The sequence below is a fragment of the Plecotus auritus genome (assembly GCF_963455305.1).
Source record: "Plecotus auritus genome assembly, chromosome: 13".
Lineage (NCBI taxonomy): Eukaryota > Metazoa > Chordata > Mammalia > Chiroptera > Vespertilionidae > Plecotus > Plecotus auritus.
The window spans coordinates 16,515,107-16,535,073 of record NC_137779.1 but is presented as its reverse complement, the minus strand read 5'-3'; the positions used below and the strand labels follow the sequence as shown (position 1 = coordinate 16,535,073).

Here is a 19,967-nt window from a genome sequence, read left to right as displayed (position 1 = left end):
CAGACATCTTCGTCGCTGAAAAGTTCTCCCTATAAAATAAAAGAAGCTGTTTAAATGTCTTCCTTCCAAGCCAGCCCCACAGAGCTGGAGCTGAGAATACATTAGCCTTTAATGAAGTGAGACTCTCATCTTCCAGGAGACACCTCATTTAGCGCAATTGTTTCAGAGCCATTACAGAAAGACAATTACAAGGAAGCGGGGAGAGTAATTGGAAATGCTGGCAGGAGTTGGGCGAAATGATAATAAATAAAAATATTCAACCTAATAAGCTTCCAGGAGGGGGTGGGATGAAGAAAATCAACATAATTAGAACTGAACCTTAGCAAGGAAAAACAGACAGCAGGGTGGCAAGTGCTCAACTTGTACAGGAAGAGAGAAGAAGTCGCATGCAGGGACCATGATGCCCGGGCCGCAGGCCGCTGGCCCCTCCAGAAGCTGCTGGAGGGTGGCGGGGGGTGCCCACAGCCCACAGCTCGGTGAAGGCTCTGAATGCGCTGTTCCTGGCCACAGAACCCGGGGGTGTGAAAAGGCAGGCCAGCCTGGCGTAGCCGGAGGTCCTCCGTGTGCTGAGAGGAGGCCCAGGGAGGCCAGGACAGAGCCCAGCTGCGCCCTGATTCTGCCACCTCTTTCTCTAGTCCTGCAGCCACGGGCGAGAAGCCTCAGCTTTCTGGGCTGTGCTCTCTCACTGTAAGATGAGGGAGGCGAGCTGTAAGACCTATGAGCGGTCTATCTGTCTTCTGTGGAGGCTGCCTCCCTCTCAGGTTCACTCCTTATCTGATAGGCCCCTCTGCGGTTCTGAAATTTCAACACAGGGTCTACAAGTTAAGCTGAGAGACTCAGCCTAAGCATCATTTATATACGAATCACTCGTGACCCACTGCAATGCCCCAGGGATGCTAACCACACGCTGCTTGTTCTGGGCTGGCCACGCCCGCCAGGGTCTAGCACAGCTCCTGGAACATGACTGTGTTGGTGGGTCTGTCTCCCTCAGAGGCTGGGAGCACTAGCCGGAGCAAGTGCAGAGGAAATGGGACCAGGCCTGGTTGTTTCAAAATTACCCCAGTGAACAGGGAGTGCTGACTTACGTTAAGAAGATTTCTCGTTTGGTTGGCTTTTGTTTAGTTGCTTTTGAGGGAAAGGAATGTAAGTAATTTGAGGTTGGGGACCTCGGATTTGTCACCCATACCTAGCTCACAACGTGGTACACAGCAGACATATTTTTTTGTTGCATAATGGGTCTCTAGTAAATACATTGTGTACTGTCTGGAGTAGACAATTGGGAGTTAAGTCAAAGTCAAATTTTAAAGCTTTAAAAGATTCTCAGATAGTCTCAATCAATTCAAATAAATATAATCCAAGTCACACTCGATTTACTGAGTGCCTACAGTGTGCCACACCTGGACACTCACAGGGGCATAGGATCCCAAGTTCCTTTCCCTAAAGAATTTGCTGCGTAGCCAGATTCAGGGTGTAAAGCTTTGGGCAGGAGGTGAGGCCACACTAGGGGGTGGGATGTTTGTCTGGAGACACTAACAAATAACTGTTGTCTCACCTCCTAAACAGTGGGCAGTGGCCCAACTCCTTGGTCCTCAGTTGAGTTTACAACCCTAACAGAAAAAATTTTAATACACCTTCAATATATACATATGAAACATGCATGTGTGTGTGTATATATTAGACATATTGTTCTACCAATGCATGCTGGTTCTTACGGAACACAGTCAACAGTAGAAATCTAACAAGAATGAGATAAAAAATACAAATATATGAAGTTGTAATGTTTTCTTCTCTTATTCCAATGGCCCATCTTGCTTACTCTGTTTTGGAGACTTTGCATGTAGAGTATCGGTTTCCTGAGACTTGACAGGCCTGCCCCACAGAAGTAATTCCAGTCTGCTCAGTTATACGAAACAGAATTTAACACCTGTTTTTCTTCTGTTGGCCACAGCACCCAGTTTCCAGTGACTGGTGACAAATGTGCCTCCAGGTCCATCAGAGCACTGGGACAGAGAAGTCCAAGCAGAGGATGGGAGAAGAACCCAGATACCTCCCTCTGAGAGAAGCCAGTAGTAGTCCCATTCATTCATTCAGAACGCATGTACTATAAATTCCACCAGGTGCCATCCAGGTGCAGTGAGGGTGACAGAACCATCAGCCACGGGCCCTGCACTGACCAGTTGCATGGAAGAGGACTGACGCAGATACACTTGGGATGTAGGTGGACGCTGGCCAGTGTTGGAGATTCAGGCCAGATGCTCTGGGAGGAGAAACTGCTTTTGCAGAGGGATCTTGGATTTGTGGAAGAGGTGGCATGGGATCAGGGAGGATGGGCAGGGCTTGGCTGTGCAGAGGGAGAAGAAAGACTTTTCAGGAAGAGGAAATGTCTGTGGCAAAGACACAGGCACAGTGAATTAAGGGGGTCATTCTTCTCTGACTGTCCTTGGCTCCATCTGGAGATCCCATCCCAAGGCCAGTGGGAGGGAGAAAATACTTACTAGAATTGCAAATAAAAGAGGCAGGGACATGCTCTGGGAATGAACACCCCGGAAACTAGAGCCTATTGTTTGTGTCCATGGGGGATACACACACACACACACACACACACACACACACGCATGCACGTTCTTTGGTTGATCACTTCCTACCTGCCCATCCTCCCCAACCTTCCCTCTGAGATTCCCCAGTCTCTTCTATATTTTTATGTCTCTGGATCTATTTTGTTCATCAATTTATTTTGTTTATTAGATTCCACATATGAGTGAGATCATGTGATACTTGTCTTTCTCTGAGTGGCTTATTTCGCTTAGCATAATACTTTCCAGGTCCCTCCATGCTGCCTCGGAGGGTAAGAGGTCCTTCTTTTTCACTGAAGACAAGCATTTATTACATGCCAATGACTAACAGGAAAGGAAGGCATTCTAGTAACAGGCCTTCTGTTCTGCTAGGGATGGACCGAAAATGATCTGGCCTCCAGGCAAGGCAGAGCAGGTAACCCCGGGGCCCATGCTGGGTATAGGAAGCTACACTCTGAACTCTTTACCTGGACTCTTTTACTTGGGCGACGCATCTCTAGTAAAGACATTACAGCGTGATAAACAGTCACAGTAAGATGACCAAGGTGCACCAGGAGCTCAAGAAAAATAACCCCCTAGCTGCGATGTGGTCACAGACTACACATCACCCAGAAATGAGCTCTAACCAGGTAAACAAGGGGGATGAAGGGCATTCTAGGCAAAGAGAACCTCACACGGAGAAGCAGAGAGGCACAAAGGTACAGAACCCCAAATCCTGCTAGTAAAGACAGAGCGTCCTAGGACCCAGCAAATCCAAAGAAAGCAGGAACCCTCGGATCCCTGGGAGGAGACAAGAAGCCCGGAGGTCACTCTCAGCTCACCCCGCTGTGCCTAGAGCTGGGTACTACACACAGTCAGTGCTTATTAACGTGTTGATTCTCGGAAGTAAGAGCTGGGATAAGCAATTCATTCTTACAAAGCCCCAGGCAGGGCCACATGTGGAGATGCAGTTATTAAATCTGATGAGAGAGGGAAGGAAGAGAAGAGGGAGGAGGAAGAGCTGAGATGGGGGTGCTGCCCATCATCTTGTCGGGAGACCACCTGCCCCTCGATATCCAGAAGCAGGCACTGGGTCTCAAGGGGAGGTAGGCAGATCTGTGGACAGAAAGGAAAACTAGCAACAGTGTTCTGACTCCTAAAGCAGCGTCAAGCATGCCCATTATTCCTTCAATTTTCCCAACCTCCTGTAAGATGAGACTGCTCCTACTCTTTAACCAATGAAACCAAGGCTAAGACATGGTCCTCTCTCATTAGGGGAGGACGTGGGAGAGCAGGATTGGTGCTCAAATCACTGCACTCCCTTCTCCTGATGCTTCCACCGGGCAGATGGGAGGGCAAGGCAGAGATGGACACCAGCAGGTGGTGTACAGCCCCAGATTCAGAATCCCCTCCCATCGCCTCATGTTCCACTGCCACCTCCCCCCACCCCCAACATCCCTAGAGAAACCTAGAGTTGGTGAGGACCTGCCCAGGGCCCAGGCTGGAAATGCCAGCAGTCCTCCCTGGAAGGCTCTCTCGTAAGGGCATCTCAGAAAGACCCTCAGTAGACGAGCCCACAGCAGCCTCCCATCCCTCCTCACCCTGCTCTTTGCTCCAGCCTTGATACATTTTGCATCTAGAAAGCCAGCACCCACCCCACAAAACCCCTGAGCCCTCCCTAGCCCTGACATTGCTTTCCTCCCAGGAGTTGAGAGCCCTGGGGTCCAGTCTAGCCTCTACCACTAACCCCTCGGTGACCCCAGGCAAGCTGATGCCTCATTGAACCTCAGTTTCCCCGCTCAGTGCTGAGGAATTCTGTGATCTAAGGTCCTTGAGCATCCCATGAGCCTCTTCCTCACTCACTTCCCCTTTGCCTCCCTGCTCCACCCACAAAAGCCAGGAATCCCTTCCCTCCAGTGAGTCACCTGCAAGCTGACACCCTATCCTAGACCCTGGGGACCGCAGGCTTCGCCATCCTAGTGGCAATGTCCCCGATTCAACACCAATACCAACTGCTTCATCTGAGAAAGAAGTCCAAGCGCAGTGGAAGCCGTGTGGACCTGAGTTCAAATCCCACTGCTCCTCTTCCTGGCTGTGGAACCAGGAGTGCGTTGCGTAACCTTCAGATTGAGTCTGGCTCCCTGAGCTGTGCTGGGAGAGGACCTGTCTCCGGGGGTTGGTGGGAGGCTGCTAATGCATGAGGAGCGCTGAGTGCTGTGGCTGTCACACCGCTGACACTGGTTCTCCTCTTTGGTCCCCTAGGTTAGTGCCCTGCCAGCCGTGGGGCTCACAGGGAAGAGGAAGAGAGCTGCTGCCCATGCCCAGCCGTCACCATGGCTGAGCAGGTTCATGATGACAAAGCCCAGCCTCCACCAGGAAAGGGCTCCCCCAGGGAGAGATCCAGGTGGGTCACGTGAGTGTGACACTTTTTTAAAAATTGGGTTTAAAGTTATGAAAACAACAGCAGTGAAATCCTCCTGCCTCTGCAGGTACTGGGGCCCAGGTGCGAGTCAGGGGTATTAAACTCACCCGCCCTCTCTGACAAGACCGGGTGGTCTTGAGCCCGGACACAGTCCCTCTCATGGTCTCCTGCGCCAGAGAGTGGCTGCACCACAAGTGCCAGCCCGGAGAGGGATCCGTCTTGTAGACCAACCTCTCAGGCACCCCCCAGGTGCCCCACCCCCCTAGCCTAATTCGGTCCTAAGTATTCCTAAGGTGGCTCCCATTTCCCGCTGTAATAAATGGCACAGAATGCAAATGGAGGTGGATGTGGGACACAGATGTTTGCACTAATTTAATTGAGGGAACACCTTGGATTAAACACTTTGCAAAACACTCACAAACAGGTTCAGTGCATTCAGTAATGAAAAGCCTGCCAGCCTCTGGCACTGCTGTGGCTGCCTGGGGCTCCGGGAGAGTAGCGGGGAGCGGAGGGGGTTGGGGGACGCCATGAACAGGGTGGGGACAAGATGCCTCCAAACCCAGGGCTGAGGCAAGGGAGCTGGTCCCTGTGAGGGCTTCCAGCAGATTCCCCACCAGCTGGGCCCGCTCAAAGAGAGAATCTGGAGGGGCTGGGAGGGAAGGAAGCAGCACCTGCTTCCCCAGGTGGGTAACTGCTCACCTGTGGGGGTCAGCAACAGGCAGAGTCTCCCTGTCCTCAGCTCCAACCTGCAGGCCTCACTGCCATCTGGCTGACGGCCAGTTGCCCACCCACATGGGATTGGAGTCCCAGGCCCAGTGACCCCGGGAAGATCAGCTGATTTGACCTTCTGGGCATGCGGGAAGGTGAGAAATATCTCTCAGAAGTTTGGGGGCATTGGCAGTGCTAAGTTCCCTGAAGCTTCTTCTTCCTCACCTTCCCCTACAGCTTAGGGTGCCTCAAAGCTCAATCCTGGGCATCTAGAAAACTTCCACCCTTCCCTTGGCAGTTCCCCATCCACCCATTCATCCTCAGTACCTGCCTGAGGTGTGCTGTGGCGAGGGAGGGAGGCAGGCATGAGCAGTTCTGTGATAAGTGCCCTCAGGGAGGCATGCATGGTAACCTGGAAGGGGACAGTGCACCAACTTGGCAGAGAGAGGAATGGGGGAAAGGATTTCAGCAGAGATGATGAGGCACAGAAGTCTAGGCAATTGCAGAACCTCAGGAGAGACCATCCACCTGGGCCACATGGGGACAGGTGGCCGCATGAAGGTGGGCCTACTTCCACCAGCCTTCCCACCCACCGCGGCCCCAAAGTTTCCATAGTTGGGCAGATCTGGAATCAGCTTCTATAATGATTGCTCTGTAAGCCTCAGAGTTCAAATCAGGCCTGATGATTTTATATTCCTAAAAACAGAATCCCTAATTTTCAAACACAATGATCACTTCAAGTGTAATGATCATTATAATAATAACCTCTCATACTTGTGTGGTGCTTTATAGTTTATAAAAAACTCTCACATATCTCCTATAATCTTCCACCAACAGCCCTCTGAGAAAGCTAGAATAGGTGGTATTAGTATTCAAGTTCCCAAAGGAAAATTACAGCACTAGCACTCAAACTCAAGTGTGGCCCCAAAGTTATGCTTGTCCACTCACTCCATTCATTCAATCAATCATTTCGTGCATCACGGAGTATTTGTGAGCACCTACTATGTATTAAGAAATACTTCACACTCAGAGCATGGCATGGTGGGGATGTTAAGATGAAGGGGCAGCCACTGACAGATGCACATGGACCAAAGGGAAAATGCCAGGGCAAAAAGCAAAGCACCAAAACTCAGGACCCAACAAAACCACAAAGCTACTCTCTTCAAACACTGCCTCAGTCTCTCTCTCTCTCTCTCTCTCTCTCTCTCTCTCTCTCTCTCTCTCATACACACACACACACACACACACACACACACACACACACACACACCCCGCAGCCTGCACATGCACATATGATAGAGACACATTGCATACACACCCTTATTATACACGGAGGTCTGAGTTGTTCTCCCGGGCTGTCCCCATGCCCCCAGCATGGAACACATACTCCTCCACTCCTGTTGTCTGCACCACTACCTGGGTAAGAGTCCAGAACTGGCCACCACACGTCACTCTGTGGGGCCTGAGCTCTGCCCCATTCCCCAGCACACAAACCCAGACACAGGGACTCCAGCACACGTGTGAGATCCGGCCTCACAGGCAGCAAGTGTATGACACACTTCTGGTGGGGCTTAGGTAAGGAAGGGTGGATGGATGGATAGATAGATGAATGGGTGAGTGGATGAATGGAGGAATGGGTAAATGGGTGCGGGCGGAGATGGGCAAGCATAGGAGGTTTCACCTGCTATGGGTAGATCCTGGGGGCCCCGCAGTGGGCCCAGTTACAGGACACTGCCCTGCCCTCTGACAAGGACAAAGGAGCCCCAGTTCCCTCTGCAAACACAACACCCTCCTTAGGATCCATGTGAGAATGTGGGACAGGAGACACTTTCACCTGGTACAGGGCCTGGCACACAGAAGGATTCAGGGCCTTCCCACCCCACAAGTAAAGGCAACAGTAAAGGTAAAAGACTGTCCATCAACTCCACACAGCTCCTGATCTCCAACCACCATCCCTCCTGGGGTTTGGGTCCCACTAGAGAGAGCCTATCATCCATCCTCTTCTCCTTGGTCTATTCATCCATCACTTCATTCAACCAACCTTGTAGGGTGCCTGTCATAGCCAAGCAGGATTCTAGGCACTGGGATTAGGAGAAGAATAAGGTTCAGTCCTTAACTTGGATAGACAAACAACCACAACTGGGTCCTATGATGACACATGGGACAAAGGAGTGCAGCCACATTTCAGGAAGAGGGATGCTTTGTAAGGAGGATCACGGGAGGTACGTGAGCTGGATATTACAAGTGGAGCGGTTATCCAGGCAGAGGAGATTCCAGGCAGAGGAAACAGCAGCGCAAAAGCACTGAGGTGTGAAGCTACGCAGAGCATTTGGGCACCGGCGTATTTGGGGGTCAGGGGTAGAAGAGTGCCCGTGTGTCTGAGTGTCTGTAACTAATAGGAAAGAGGGAGCAACAAGGGTGTAGGAGATGAAACTGGACAAGTAGACAAGAGTGGAGCTGCAAAGCCCCAAGTCACCCAGGCCCAGGAAGCTGTGGATGGTGAAGAACCACTGGGGATGATGGAGCACAGGCCAGGCACAGTCAGATACAACAGCACTCATTAGGCCCCAGCTCTTGTAGGCACAGTGCTGGGCTCCTCCAAACATAGGAGGCTATCCTTGGCTGATGATAAATGAATGTGAGGAGATGTTCTCTCTGTGATTCATGCAAATATCACTGGAGAAATGGCCAGCTAACAGCAAATGCAAGGAGAGGGGTTCCCACATCCCCACCATCTCCAGCATCACCACTGGTCCCCTCCACCCACCACACATAGCTGGGGTCACTGGGAGCAATGCTTGGAAATCCTCAGCACCTCCTGGGATTCGGGAAGAACTTGAGAAGGGATAATGGAGCCACAGAGAAAGAAAAATGGGGGGAATTCCTCAGGCTGTCTGAATTTATGACTGTTTGGATGTCCAGGAAGCAGGAAAGAAAGGCAAGGAGGGTGGTGGCAGCCACCTTGCAGTTTCCAAACCCTGCTCCCCGCCTCTCTGGTCCTCCTGATCAGAGCAAGGAGTTTCTCCCTCCATCTTCCTCTTCCCTCCCCTATCTCCCAGGCCTCCTTCCCAGGACCCCTCCAGAAAGGTTTATGGAGAAGACTCCAGATAGCCCCCTCTCCTGCAGGCACAGTCACACCAACTGAAAGGAGATTTAATTAGCAAAATCTCGTTAGGCAAACGAAATTATCCGTAAGACAATAGTCCTCTGGACAGGAGGTATGATTAAACAAAGCCATTAATTGAGAGTCGCATTGGCAGCTCCCTGGATGCGCCCATCTCCCCGGCAGGCTCCACTTTGCTTCCTTGAGCCAGAGGAACCTTCTCTGCCTCCTCCCACCCGCCCCCTCCCCAGTTTGTCTCCCCTTCCAGAACCCCTTCAGTCGGGTCTGCAGTCCTCAGCATCTCATCAGCAGCCTCCCTGCCACCAGATTCCTGCTAAAGTGCCTTGATTGCATAATGTCTATTTGCATAATGTAAATTGCAATCTCCTAGCTCAGGAGGCAGGAATCACAGAACAGCCATTATTTTTTACCACTCCACAAAAATACTACATTTAGAAAGCAGATTTGCAGCTCAGAAAGTCGCATAAATCTGAATCTGCCAGCAACACCATTAAATCACACCAATTAAGCCGGACCGACGAAGAGCCCCTGTCACTGTTCCCTGCACACTAGAGGACCCCAGCCCAGATGGAGGCCCTGGCAAACTGGAGGCCACCGCAGTAGGGCTGGGAGCAGGAGCTGTGAAAGGTAGGAAATGATGTCTTATAAACCTTAACACACACTCCAAGCACAGGCGCCCATTAAGACCTGGTGAGAAAGGAGAGAGGGGGCGGGCCTAGTGTGAGTTATTCGTAAGCTTGTTGTCTGATTTCTTATGGGCACACAATCTGTCTGCAGACTTTTGATTTATGGAGCAGGAGAGAGAATATGAGGAAGAAGCCTGCACCTGTAGCAAAGGTAGAGGGGAGAGCCAAGGACTTCATGGAGGAGTGAACTGTCCCTGCCTTTAGCAGCTCTTTAATGGCCTGTTCTCCCTTCTCCCAAGTTCCCTCCAGCCAAGTGAGAGAAAACGGAGGACGAATCCTGCTCTGACTGGGCTCGGCTGGAATCTGAGTTCCTATAAGAGCTGTTTCCTGGGGCAACTGCGGGAGAGGTGAGCCACAGGGCCCTGGAACGGGACATTCCCCCTGACAACTACTCATGATTCCAGCTTCCCCACGGCACTATACCTGGCTACTCTTGCCTCTTTATTGCTCATTCAATATTCATTCGTCAAAGGGCAAGATGCTAATGTGTATTATTAAAATATCAATAGTTTATGAGTGAACTTTTACGGAGGGTACAGTTAAAGGAAAGGTTCTTGACCATCTATGGCAGAAGAAATGGAGAGGAACAACCATCGAGCTCCACCTTTTATTTGTTCACTGGGTGGGTGAGTGACTGAACCATGCTGGTAGCTATGGGGTGCAGGAGTGGCTCGAGGGCTGTCATTTCATTTAGTCCCACAGAGTCCCAGGAAGCGTGTACAATCCCATTCTCAGTCTAGAGATGAGGAATCGAAGACCAAAGAGATGTGCCCGGGATCATAAGTCACAGGTGGGCTTCAAACCCAGCTTTGGACTTCAAACTCAACGTACCTGCCCCCTCCCCCCAAGTTGGAGCCTTGAAGATGCAAATGATCTTTATGTGTTTACTTGTTTCCTTCCTTCAGGTGCCCAAATGAAACATTAGTATCCTCACCTGAGTTTCCCAGAAGAGGGAAGGAGAGAACAGAAAATCCTTACATGCTTCCCACAGATCCAGTTCAAGAGAGTAGGCCCCACTTTACATACCTAAGTAAGTTCCCAGAATCTTTTCTGCATATTTAGAATCTCAGAACTGGGGGTGACACTGGTTATGACATAATCAGACATCCCCATTTTATAGGAGAGTAAACCCAGGTTCTTGGAGCCACACAATGAAGTGGTTTCCTAATTTGATTTCAACTCTGTCGCTAACTTTCTCTGTCGCTTACCAGGATATTTCTGGTGTTCTCTGAGCCCCCACCTTTTCCATAATATGAAGATAATAACAGTATCTCATAAAGTAGAGTAAGGGTTCAATGTGAAAATTCAGTCAAGCGCCTAGCTTAGTGTCTGCATGTAGTAAGTGCTCAATAAATGTTGGTTATTAACATTACTATCAAGCTGACTTGTGGAAGACACCAAGACTCCCTCCAAACGCCAGCACCTTTCCAGCAAAACCAAGCCTCCCTTCCCCTCTCTTCTCTGTCCCTCCCTTTCTGCATTAGACACTCTCAGATCGTGGTCCTTTGGGGAAATGGACTGGCTCGGTGTCCACTCTTTAGTTGCTTGAGATTTGTTTCTATCCCCTTAAGTCACAACCAGGCATCCAGGGCACTATAATTTTCCAAATTTAGCTGCATCTGTGTTGGGAAAATGACAATGGAAAGGAGCCAGGTCCTTCAGGACCACTCCCCACCGCTGAAGGATTACATTGTGTGTGGGAGGGAAGGAGGGAGACAGAGAACAGAGCTGGGGCAGGAAGGAAGGGTTGCCCATACCCTACCCCCCAACCCCCTGTCCCCAGCACCACCCTGGCAGCCTCTTAAGTCCTGATCTTTGGCTAGAATGTACCCCAGCTTGGAAGGCCATGAGGCTGGGGGTGTGGGGAGCCCTGGATGGGAATGAAGGGCTCAAGGCTTGTGGAGCCCTTGGTCACAGGTCTAGGTCCCTCTCCAGACCTGGCACGTCAAACTGTGGGTTGCAACCAGATCCACTCTTGCAGAGCTGGACTACAAGGTGGAGGCTTCCCCCAACTGCAGGGCCTCCTGACACCTCATGTCCTCAGGAAGTCCCACCTCGGGAGGAGGCCTAGCAGGGTCTGGGGAGGGGAGAGGCGGCTTTAAACCCTGAAGTCTATGAGTTAAGAGACAGTTTCATTATCTAAGGCAAGGGTTTCTTTAGCCTGTCCTTGAAAGTAGAGGAGGCCACATAGAGCCAGACTCGACAAACACAAGTTGTGGTGGACTGTGTTCCCCAAAGGCGGCTGCAACAACACACATCCCCTCCCCACCCATCTCTTCTTCAATGCGCTGCTGGACTCCCTGCGAGACGTGGTGGCGGAGTTCCATGGTCCTGTCCTTAAACCTCATGGCCTCTAACTGCCTCGGGGAAGAAACTGTGGTGCAGGTGACACTGCCTGCCTCCGGAGGGTAGGTCACAAAGGCAACAGAGCTTCCTCCTGGCTCTCACTCTCTCGGGAGGCTCCCTCTTGCCATCCAGCCACCAGACTGTGAGGAAGCCCAGGCTACATAGAGAAACACATGAGCCTGATGGTGGTCCGGCTACTGTCTCAGGCAATGGCTAGTATTCAACCCCCAATTATGAGCCTTTAGATCAAGCATGTCAAACTCACAGCTCACAACAAATATTTTTGTGGCCCAGCCAATATAACGGTATGTAAGAAACGTTTTAATAAAAATTTCGTAGCTTAATTTTTACAATATCCTATTATACATAATTATTAATAACGAACTACAACGTTCACTAATGACTGATTACTATAATCGTTTTGCATTCATTTCCCTACGCGCCTTACATGCAGGCACACCATTTCTCTCCACTAATACTAGCAGCGAATATTTTAGCAGCCGACTGCCATGTCATTAGTCTTGGACTGACTTGTTTGGTGTGCACAACAGGAACTATTTCGCTTTCAGAGAACAAGAAAAAATAGGTTTATTTGCATTATGCTTATTAATTTGTGCAGTTACTCAGTGTCTGGTAAGCTAATGTTCAAGAAAAAATATTAATTTTTATTAAAATGTTCTATTATTTTATGTTAACAACGACTCATTTATTTCAGCCCTTTGTATTCAGAATGTCTCTATCAAAATAAACCTACGTTTCTATGAAAATCGGAGCTTTTTTGTTTTTTTGCAGCCCACATAAACTTAAACGTTTATTTGGCCCGTGTTAGCCTTTGAGTTTGACATGCTTGCTTTAGATCAGTGGTGGGCAAACCGCGGCTCGCGAGCCACATGCAGCTCTTTGGCCCCTTGAGTGTTCTAACGCCACTTCTTCAAAATAGACTCGCCCAGGCCGAAAACCGACTTTTGCGCATGGGCCACGAAGTTTCAATCGCATTGTATGTACGTGCCCAACGTGGTATTTTGTGGAAGAGCCACACTCAAGGGGCCAAAGCGCCGCAGTTTGCCGACCACTGCTTTAGATGATTCTAGCACCCAGATTTTTATCTGCCCCAGCTGAACCCCAGACCTGATGGAATAGAAACCAGCTGTCCCTACTGGGTCCTATTTGAACTCATGCCTCATGGGTTATATGAGCATAATAAACATTGTTAAGTTGTTAAGTTTGGGGGTGGTTTGTTACACAGCCGTACGGACTGGAACACCACTGAGATTAAATTAGGATGTTTGCTGTTTCCCGCTCAAATACAGCCTTCACTGGTCATCTCTCTGAGACACCACAGTTTCCGGCTTTTCCTTCCTCAGCTGGTCCCAGGCCCTCTGAACCTGCCTCTCCTCATCCTCTTCCCCCCACACGTGAAAGATCATTTTAATCTTCCCGTGTCTGAGTCCTGGGACCTGAAGAAACGAGTTTTTCCTTGTTGCTCCCTGCAGTTTTTCCTTGTATTCCTGCCAGGGAGGTGTCCCTGGGTGTGGGTGGCCCGGGAGCCTGGTGCCCGCAGGGACAGGCAGAGAACATGAAGACCTATCCCCCCACCACCCCCCCATACTTGGCTCTCATTAAGGTTCACGCTCAGCTTGCTCCTCGCGTACTTGACTTGACTTATGAGGTCCCTCTAACCTCCGGTGCGAGGAGACATCGATTCTCACAGAGGTCATTATCTTTCTGCTCTGGCTCCCTCACCCCAGCCCTGTCTCCTAGGTAGGCTTTCCTGGAACAGGATGAGGGAGGCGCCCTTCCCCACCCCCTGGACCTGGGGGTCCAACCACTCCAGACCCTGGGCTGGAGAGGAGGTGCCCTGGGAGCCGTGGCCGTCAATCACAGAGGCGACCAGCACTAAATCGCAGACCATTAGGCGGAGGGCCGGCGCCCTGCTCACTCACCGGGCAGCCATCGGCAGGATGTTAGATGATCGCAGGGCGGCCATTCTTATGATTTATTCAAATACTCATTACAGTCAATCTATTTTTACACAGAGGTGAAGATGTGTGCTGATAACGGTTAATCATTTATAATTCCATGGACTGGTTGGAAGCCAATGTACTATCAAAGTCGCAGCAGCAGCTTCAGCCCCGGCAGCCCCAGAGCAGGGCGCAGAAGCTGGGGAGCCAGGGAAGCCCAGACCCAGCTCACAACTTCGGCGCAGCACAAGGCTGCAGGACGTGAAGAGGTGGGAGTCCCAGATGAGCCCCAGACCCCCGGCCTGGGCCAGAGGATGCTCGGCATGTGACTGCAGCGGAATTGCAGAAAAGGGTCCAGCTGTAGCTACCAAAGGAGGCTCCACAGAGGAGGCTGGACTGAGGCCGGGTCCTACAGGTGTGTGAATCTTGCCAAGTGGGAGAACCAATATGGACCAATAAGCACAAGGATAAGGTAGAAGGTTACTGTGTAATGGAAGGGAAGCGACAGCGGTATTTCCTTGTCCTTCTTCACCCCTCCCTAGAAATAACCAGATGTAACAACAAGGGCTATGACCTCAGCCCAGGCCCTCCTATCTCTGACCCCCAGGCTTACTCCATAGACAATAAGGGGCCGGAGCCTGGGTCAGTATTGCAAATCCAAGAGCTGCCCTCTCTGACACGTCTGACACACATAACACGGCATGTCCATCCACTGCACCATCAATAGTCTAAGTAAACAGAATGCTGTGTTGTCACATTCAGACTTAAGCTAATGAGAGGTCCACCGCCGTTTATGTTCTGACTATCCCATTGTTGATTTCTTGTGCACAATGCATGGCTATTAAAGATCAGGTTCAAGGCTGGTCTTTAACCCATAACCTTATTGAGTCACCACAGAAAACGCCGATCAAATTTACTTACAGTTCACAGTCCCTCTTCTGATGAGTGGCATGGAGGACAGAAAGCCTCAGAGTCCTGCTCCAGACTTCACCTGTCAACGAAAGAAAACATTTTTATAGACCGTGTATGATTCTGCTGGGAGTGAGAGCCAAGATGAGGATGACAGTACAATCAGAAGGAGGTCTTGCCAGGAGCAAAGCCAGCCTGGCAGCCCTGTGCCCACTGTGCTGAGTGGTTAAGTCTCCTGAGCAAGGCACTCCTGGTGCAAAACGGTGATTGTAGACAGCTAACCAGGACCAAGACACAGGAGCGCCCTCTCTTACCTGCTTGTGGCTTCAGTTTCTTTGAGTTCCACCCCCTTCCCTATAGAAATCCCAGAGAAAGAGAGGCTCATGGCTGTGGAGAGCCCTGAGCTGGCCGAGGCAATCATTATTTACTGACACCTCCTGTCTGATGGGAGACCCCAGGCAGGGGACAGAGCTGAGCAGCCCCCGGGAATTTGTAGTCTATGTGGGGAAAGCTGCAAAAAGCAAGCAAACAAACAACAAAACTAATGGTGTTGTTGATGGCAAGAATAGGGAAGGGTGATGCAGGAGAGGACTTTCAAACAAAGGTGCGGAGTCCAGTTGGGCTGCAAGGAAAAGAATGCGCGTGGAAAATAATAGGGCAAGTCTGGGAAGATCAAAAACATGACTGCTTTTTATTCTCTTTCTGAGGTAAAGCAACATGAACACGAACAGGAAGAGCCCAGCACGCATCACCAGGTGTCTGCTCTGTGATTTACACTCGCAAGGTGCAGCAGGAATAAGATCCATGGGTCCTGTTATAAAAGTGCCGCCGCATCATTGGGGGAATAAGATTAACCACATGAAACAGCATCAGATAAGACTATATATATGGCCGTGCCGAGCTGTGTGGTGGAGACTATAATTCTCTCTCCACAGAAAAATGAAGTCGGAAAGAGATGAAGCACTCAAGGAAGTTTCCAGGGGTCTTGGAGGATTGGAAAGGAGAGAGTTGGCTGATGGAAGGAAGAGAGGGGGCATCCCAAGGAAGGGGAGCAATCCCAGCAAGGATGAAAGAAAGAAGCATGCAGAGCCCTGGGACAGCGCAGAGGCCAGCTTGCCCGAGAGAGTCCAGAGCAGGGACTGACACTGAATGAGCCAGCTGGACTGGAGCATCCAGAGCTTAGCAGGCGTCCTCAAACTACGGCCCGCGGGCCACATGCGGCCCGCCGAGGACATTTATCCGGCCCGCCGGGTGCCGCTACCTGTCCTGCTTAGCAGCCGACTCGTCCCGGGCCCGCAGTGCGCATAGGAATTTGTTCATAGTTTTTTTTTTTAAACTATAGTCCGGCCCTCCAGCGGTCTGAGGGACAATGAACTGGCCCCCTGTTTAAAAAGTTTGAGGACCCCTGGCTTAGAGTGTCAGACAGAGAGGCCAGGCTGGGCTGTGAGCTCACGGAGCCATTGAAGTTTCTGATTTTTAATTAAAGTACAGTTGACACACAATACTACATTAGCTTTAGGTGTACAGCACAGTGATTTGACATCTACATACCTACCCAGTGATCACCACAGGTCTAGTTACTGTCACCACACCAAGTTACCACGGAAGGCTTTTCAAGAAGGAAATGACATGAAGAGAAGTCCTGCCCCATCTCCACAACCTTTAGTATTTTCCTTCTATTTAAGACAGAGAGGCTCCTTGGAAGAGGTGGGATTTCAGGTAGAAGACTCAGGCACAGGGGGCTGGGGGGCGGGTAGTGTGATGTGCCCATGGGAGGAAGATGTCCTTGTTCATGATGGTGTCCCCCAGAATGAGGCACTTCCTCTGGGGTTGTCTACCACCATCTGCATGACATCAGAGACAAGACCAGATCTGAGGACGAGGGCTACATCTTATACGTCTGTATAGCCCTGGAACCCAGCAGAATCCCCAGCATGCATCAGGTTCTCAGAAATGTTTAATGATGGACTTTGTTCATTCCAACCAGAATCCACAACCAGCAACTCAGAATCAGCCCCTGATTGGCAATGAGCTCAACTTGTATTCTTCTAAAGCAGTGGTTCTCAACCTTTCTAATGCCACGACCCTTTAATACAGTTCCTCATGTTGTGGTGACCCCCAACCATAAAATTATTTTCGTTGCTACTTCATAACTGTAATTTTGCTACTGTTATGAATCGTAATGTAAATATCTTTGTTTTCCGATGGTCTTAGGCGACCCTGCTAGCGGTTCTCAACCTGTGGGTCGTGACCCACAGGTTGAGAACCGCTGCTATAGAGCCTAAGACCATCGAAAAACACAGATATTTACATTACGATTCATAACAGTAGCAAAATTACAGTTATGAAGTAGCAACGAAAATAATTTTATGGTTGGGGGTCACCACAACATGAAGAACTGTATTAAAGGGTCGTGGCATTAGAAAGGTTGAGAACCACTGCTTTAAAGTATGGTCACGTGGCTATTGAGCATACTAGACTCAGTACAGGAAGTCTCCAAACTGAACTGCAGGGCGCGGGCCTTCATCCCTGCCCCTGGGACTGGCTGTGGAGATACCAGCATCTTGGAAGAAGATATGGCAGACTTGCCATGTGCATATGCTGCAAAGCTGGGAGGGGTGGTTGCTATGCGAGAGACATGGATTCAAGGGTGTTATAATGCTTTTAACATGCTGAAAGGATGGGCCAAAACTAAAAAGTCAATCTTTCCTCTATCGGTTTTTACTTTTTGCACAATAACATCATGGCAGCAATAAATATAATAATTTTGAAGATAACGTACAACTGCCTACAATTCCATCACTCTAAACCATTAAATTATATTATGTCCACATGAAAATCCATTTTTATTTTTTACAGAATTGTAGAAAATTTCTGACAAGAATATATACACTAAATCCTACTCTCACATTCAAAAATCAATTGCAAAAACACAGCATAGATAACCTGGTTTTTTAAAAAAGTGGGCTGAATCAAATGCAAGCTCAGGATGAGCCCAGGGTGTGGTACCATTGCCAAACCCATTAATCATGATCTTAGGTGTATTAATAGTCATACCATGTCCAACCGAGGGGCACATGGTCCCTTACTTTGTGTTTGTTGGTGCAATTCTGGCATCATATTTTAATAACTTGGAGAGCGATGAGTAGAAGAGAGATAGGTGAAGGCATCTAGTAGTTAAAGTACCGGTAAAACATTCAGTAGTTAATAGTGCAGGCTCTGGAATCAGGCTGCACAGCTCTGGCCCTTACTACAGTGTGACTTTGGGCAATTACTCAACTTCTCTGTGCCTCAGTTTTTCATCTGTAAAATGGGGCTGACAAGGGCTCTACCTCTGAGATTAGTTGTGAGGACTGAAGATTTCATATACTGTGAAGTGCTCAGCAGTTCCTTGCACAACATAAGCACTCACTGAACGTCAGCTATCGCTATTGCTATTTTCATCGTTAGGAGCGGTGAAGTAGAAGATATGGAAGAAGCTAGAGTTGTCCTTTCATTTGTCCCTCTCTACTGTCTGCCTTTGGTCCTAGAAATCCTGGCAAAGCAGCAACCTTTCTCCCACATGGTGGTCCTCCAAACATTTGAAGAAACCATGCAAGAGAAACTGCACTCCTTTGGACTGTAGGATTAGGACTAGCTGATGGATGTTAGAGGAAGCCAGTCTTCCATTCAACATAAGAAAGAAGTTTCTAGCAGTCAGAATCAACCAAACCTGAGCTGGGCTTCCGCAGATATAGCGAGCTCTCCACACAGGATAGAGGATCCTGCATTGGTGAGAAGCTGCTCCAGAGCGTGGTCTCCTGGATGAGGTCTCACCCATCAGCACAATGTCACAAATAGCAGGAGACTGAAAGAGCTGACAAACTTACATATGGACAAAATATTAAGTGTCTCTTCACCATCATTTCACTAAGTAATTCAACCCCCCAAAGGTGAGGAAAGCAAAAAGAGCAATCCTTTGAGTTGAGTAGAGCATCATAGAAAGCATTTTCAGCCTGTGCCTGCCTCTCACACATACATGCACATGTGTATGATGCATACATATGTACACATGTGCACAAGCAACCTCTCCACATTGTCCTTGTTTTGCCCTCATGACCATGAATGAGCAGAAAGTCTCCCTGGACTGGCACTGACCCAGGACCCACGCTGGGGAATCATCTGTGTGCATGAGGTTTTAGGCCTTTCCAAAGCCAGCTCTGTGGTCCTGGCAGGCGAGCAATCATGTAAAGGCTTTCAGATAAGCACCCACGCAATAATGCAACCAGAATTGAAATGAAGGCTTGTTTTACTCACCATGGAAATAAAATGGAACCATAAATGAGATTAACCAGTCACATAAATAGGAGGAAATTCGTTAAATGGTAAATGAGGAGGGAGTTATTGAATGCTCATGTTTGTTTGGAAAGGAGGTGGGGACAGGGACAGAGGAAAACCTCCATAGGAGGCAGCACGTACTCAAGGACAGCTGAGCAAGCACCATGAAGCTCACCTGGGTTAGCTGGGAGGATGGAGAGAGATGAGCCATGGTTTGAAGTGGAGAGCAGTAGACCAGGGCATCACAGACGTGGGCTTGTGTCCTGACTGTCATTAATTTAGTACCTGGTAGCAAACACTGGGCTCTGAGACAGTAACCCAGCCAGCATTGCATGGGCTTCCTCAGAAGAACCGATGCTGATTCACACCCGTCCTCAGTCCCCTGGGCCACAGGCAGCGCTGGGCACCCAGTTGTAGAGATACTGGAAAAAGTGCCTAAGTCATATTCTCCAGGCCCAGCCCAGACCCAAGACTCTGTTCTTGGGGCTGTACCTGTACAGAAGACCCTATAAAGGACTGTTGGCACTGGCAGGCTAATCCTAATAATTTTCCTGACTGGGAGAAGGAGTGAGAGACACTCATAACCTGTTTACAGAAGGCGGTGAGGACGGGAGGACTTCCATACAGAGCAGCGTGGGCTCCCAGGCGGCAAGGCCCCTGCAGAGGCCACCCCTCCGCGGCCAGAGGATCCGCTCACAGGGCAGCCTGCCTGGCCCTGTGGCCATCCTCTGAGGTGTGAACACATCAAGAGTAAGACTTGCTTTTTCTCACCAGGAGTGTCACTGCTCTCCTTCCATCCCAGGTCACTGACCTGCCTCAAGCGTCCTTTCTTCTCCTGGGCCCTTAACTGGTCCAGCCTCCAGCCTCTTCCCATCCTTACCTACCCACCACCTCCCAACAACCCGAGATCTCTCTGAAACACACATTTGATCTCATCCACTC

General features: G+C 49.8%; 1 protein-coding gene across 9 annotated transcripts in view; it reads right to left on the bottom strand.

The window, feature by feature from the left end:
- Positions 1–19,967, bottom strand: part of PKNOX2 (PBX/knotted 1 homeobox 2) — a 309,668-nt gene that overhangs the window by 161,959 nt on the left and 127,742 nt on the right. For 8 of the 9 annotated variants that reach the window (XR_013959564.1, XM_080650408.1, XM_080650409.1 and 5 more), the window contains one exon: positions 14,721–14,790. The gene's annotated coding sequence lies outside the window, so the exon portion shown is untranslated. Of the gene's footprint in view, positions 1–14,720; positions 14,791–19,200; positions 19,314–19,967 lie in introns of those variants that run through there. The other variant, XM_080650411.1, reaches the window with a different exon arrangement.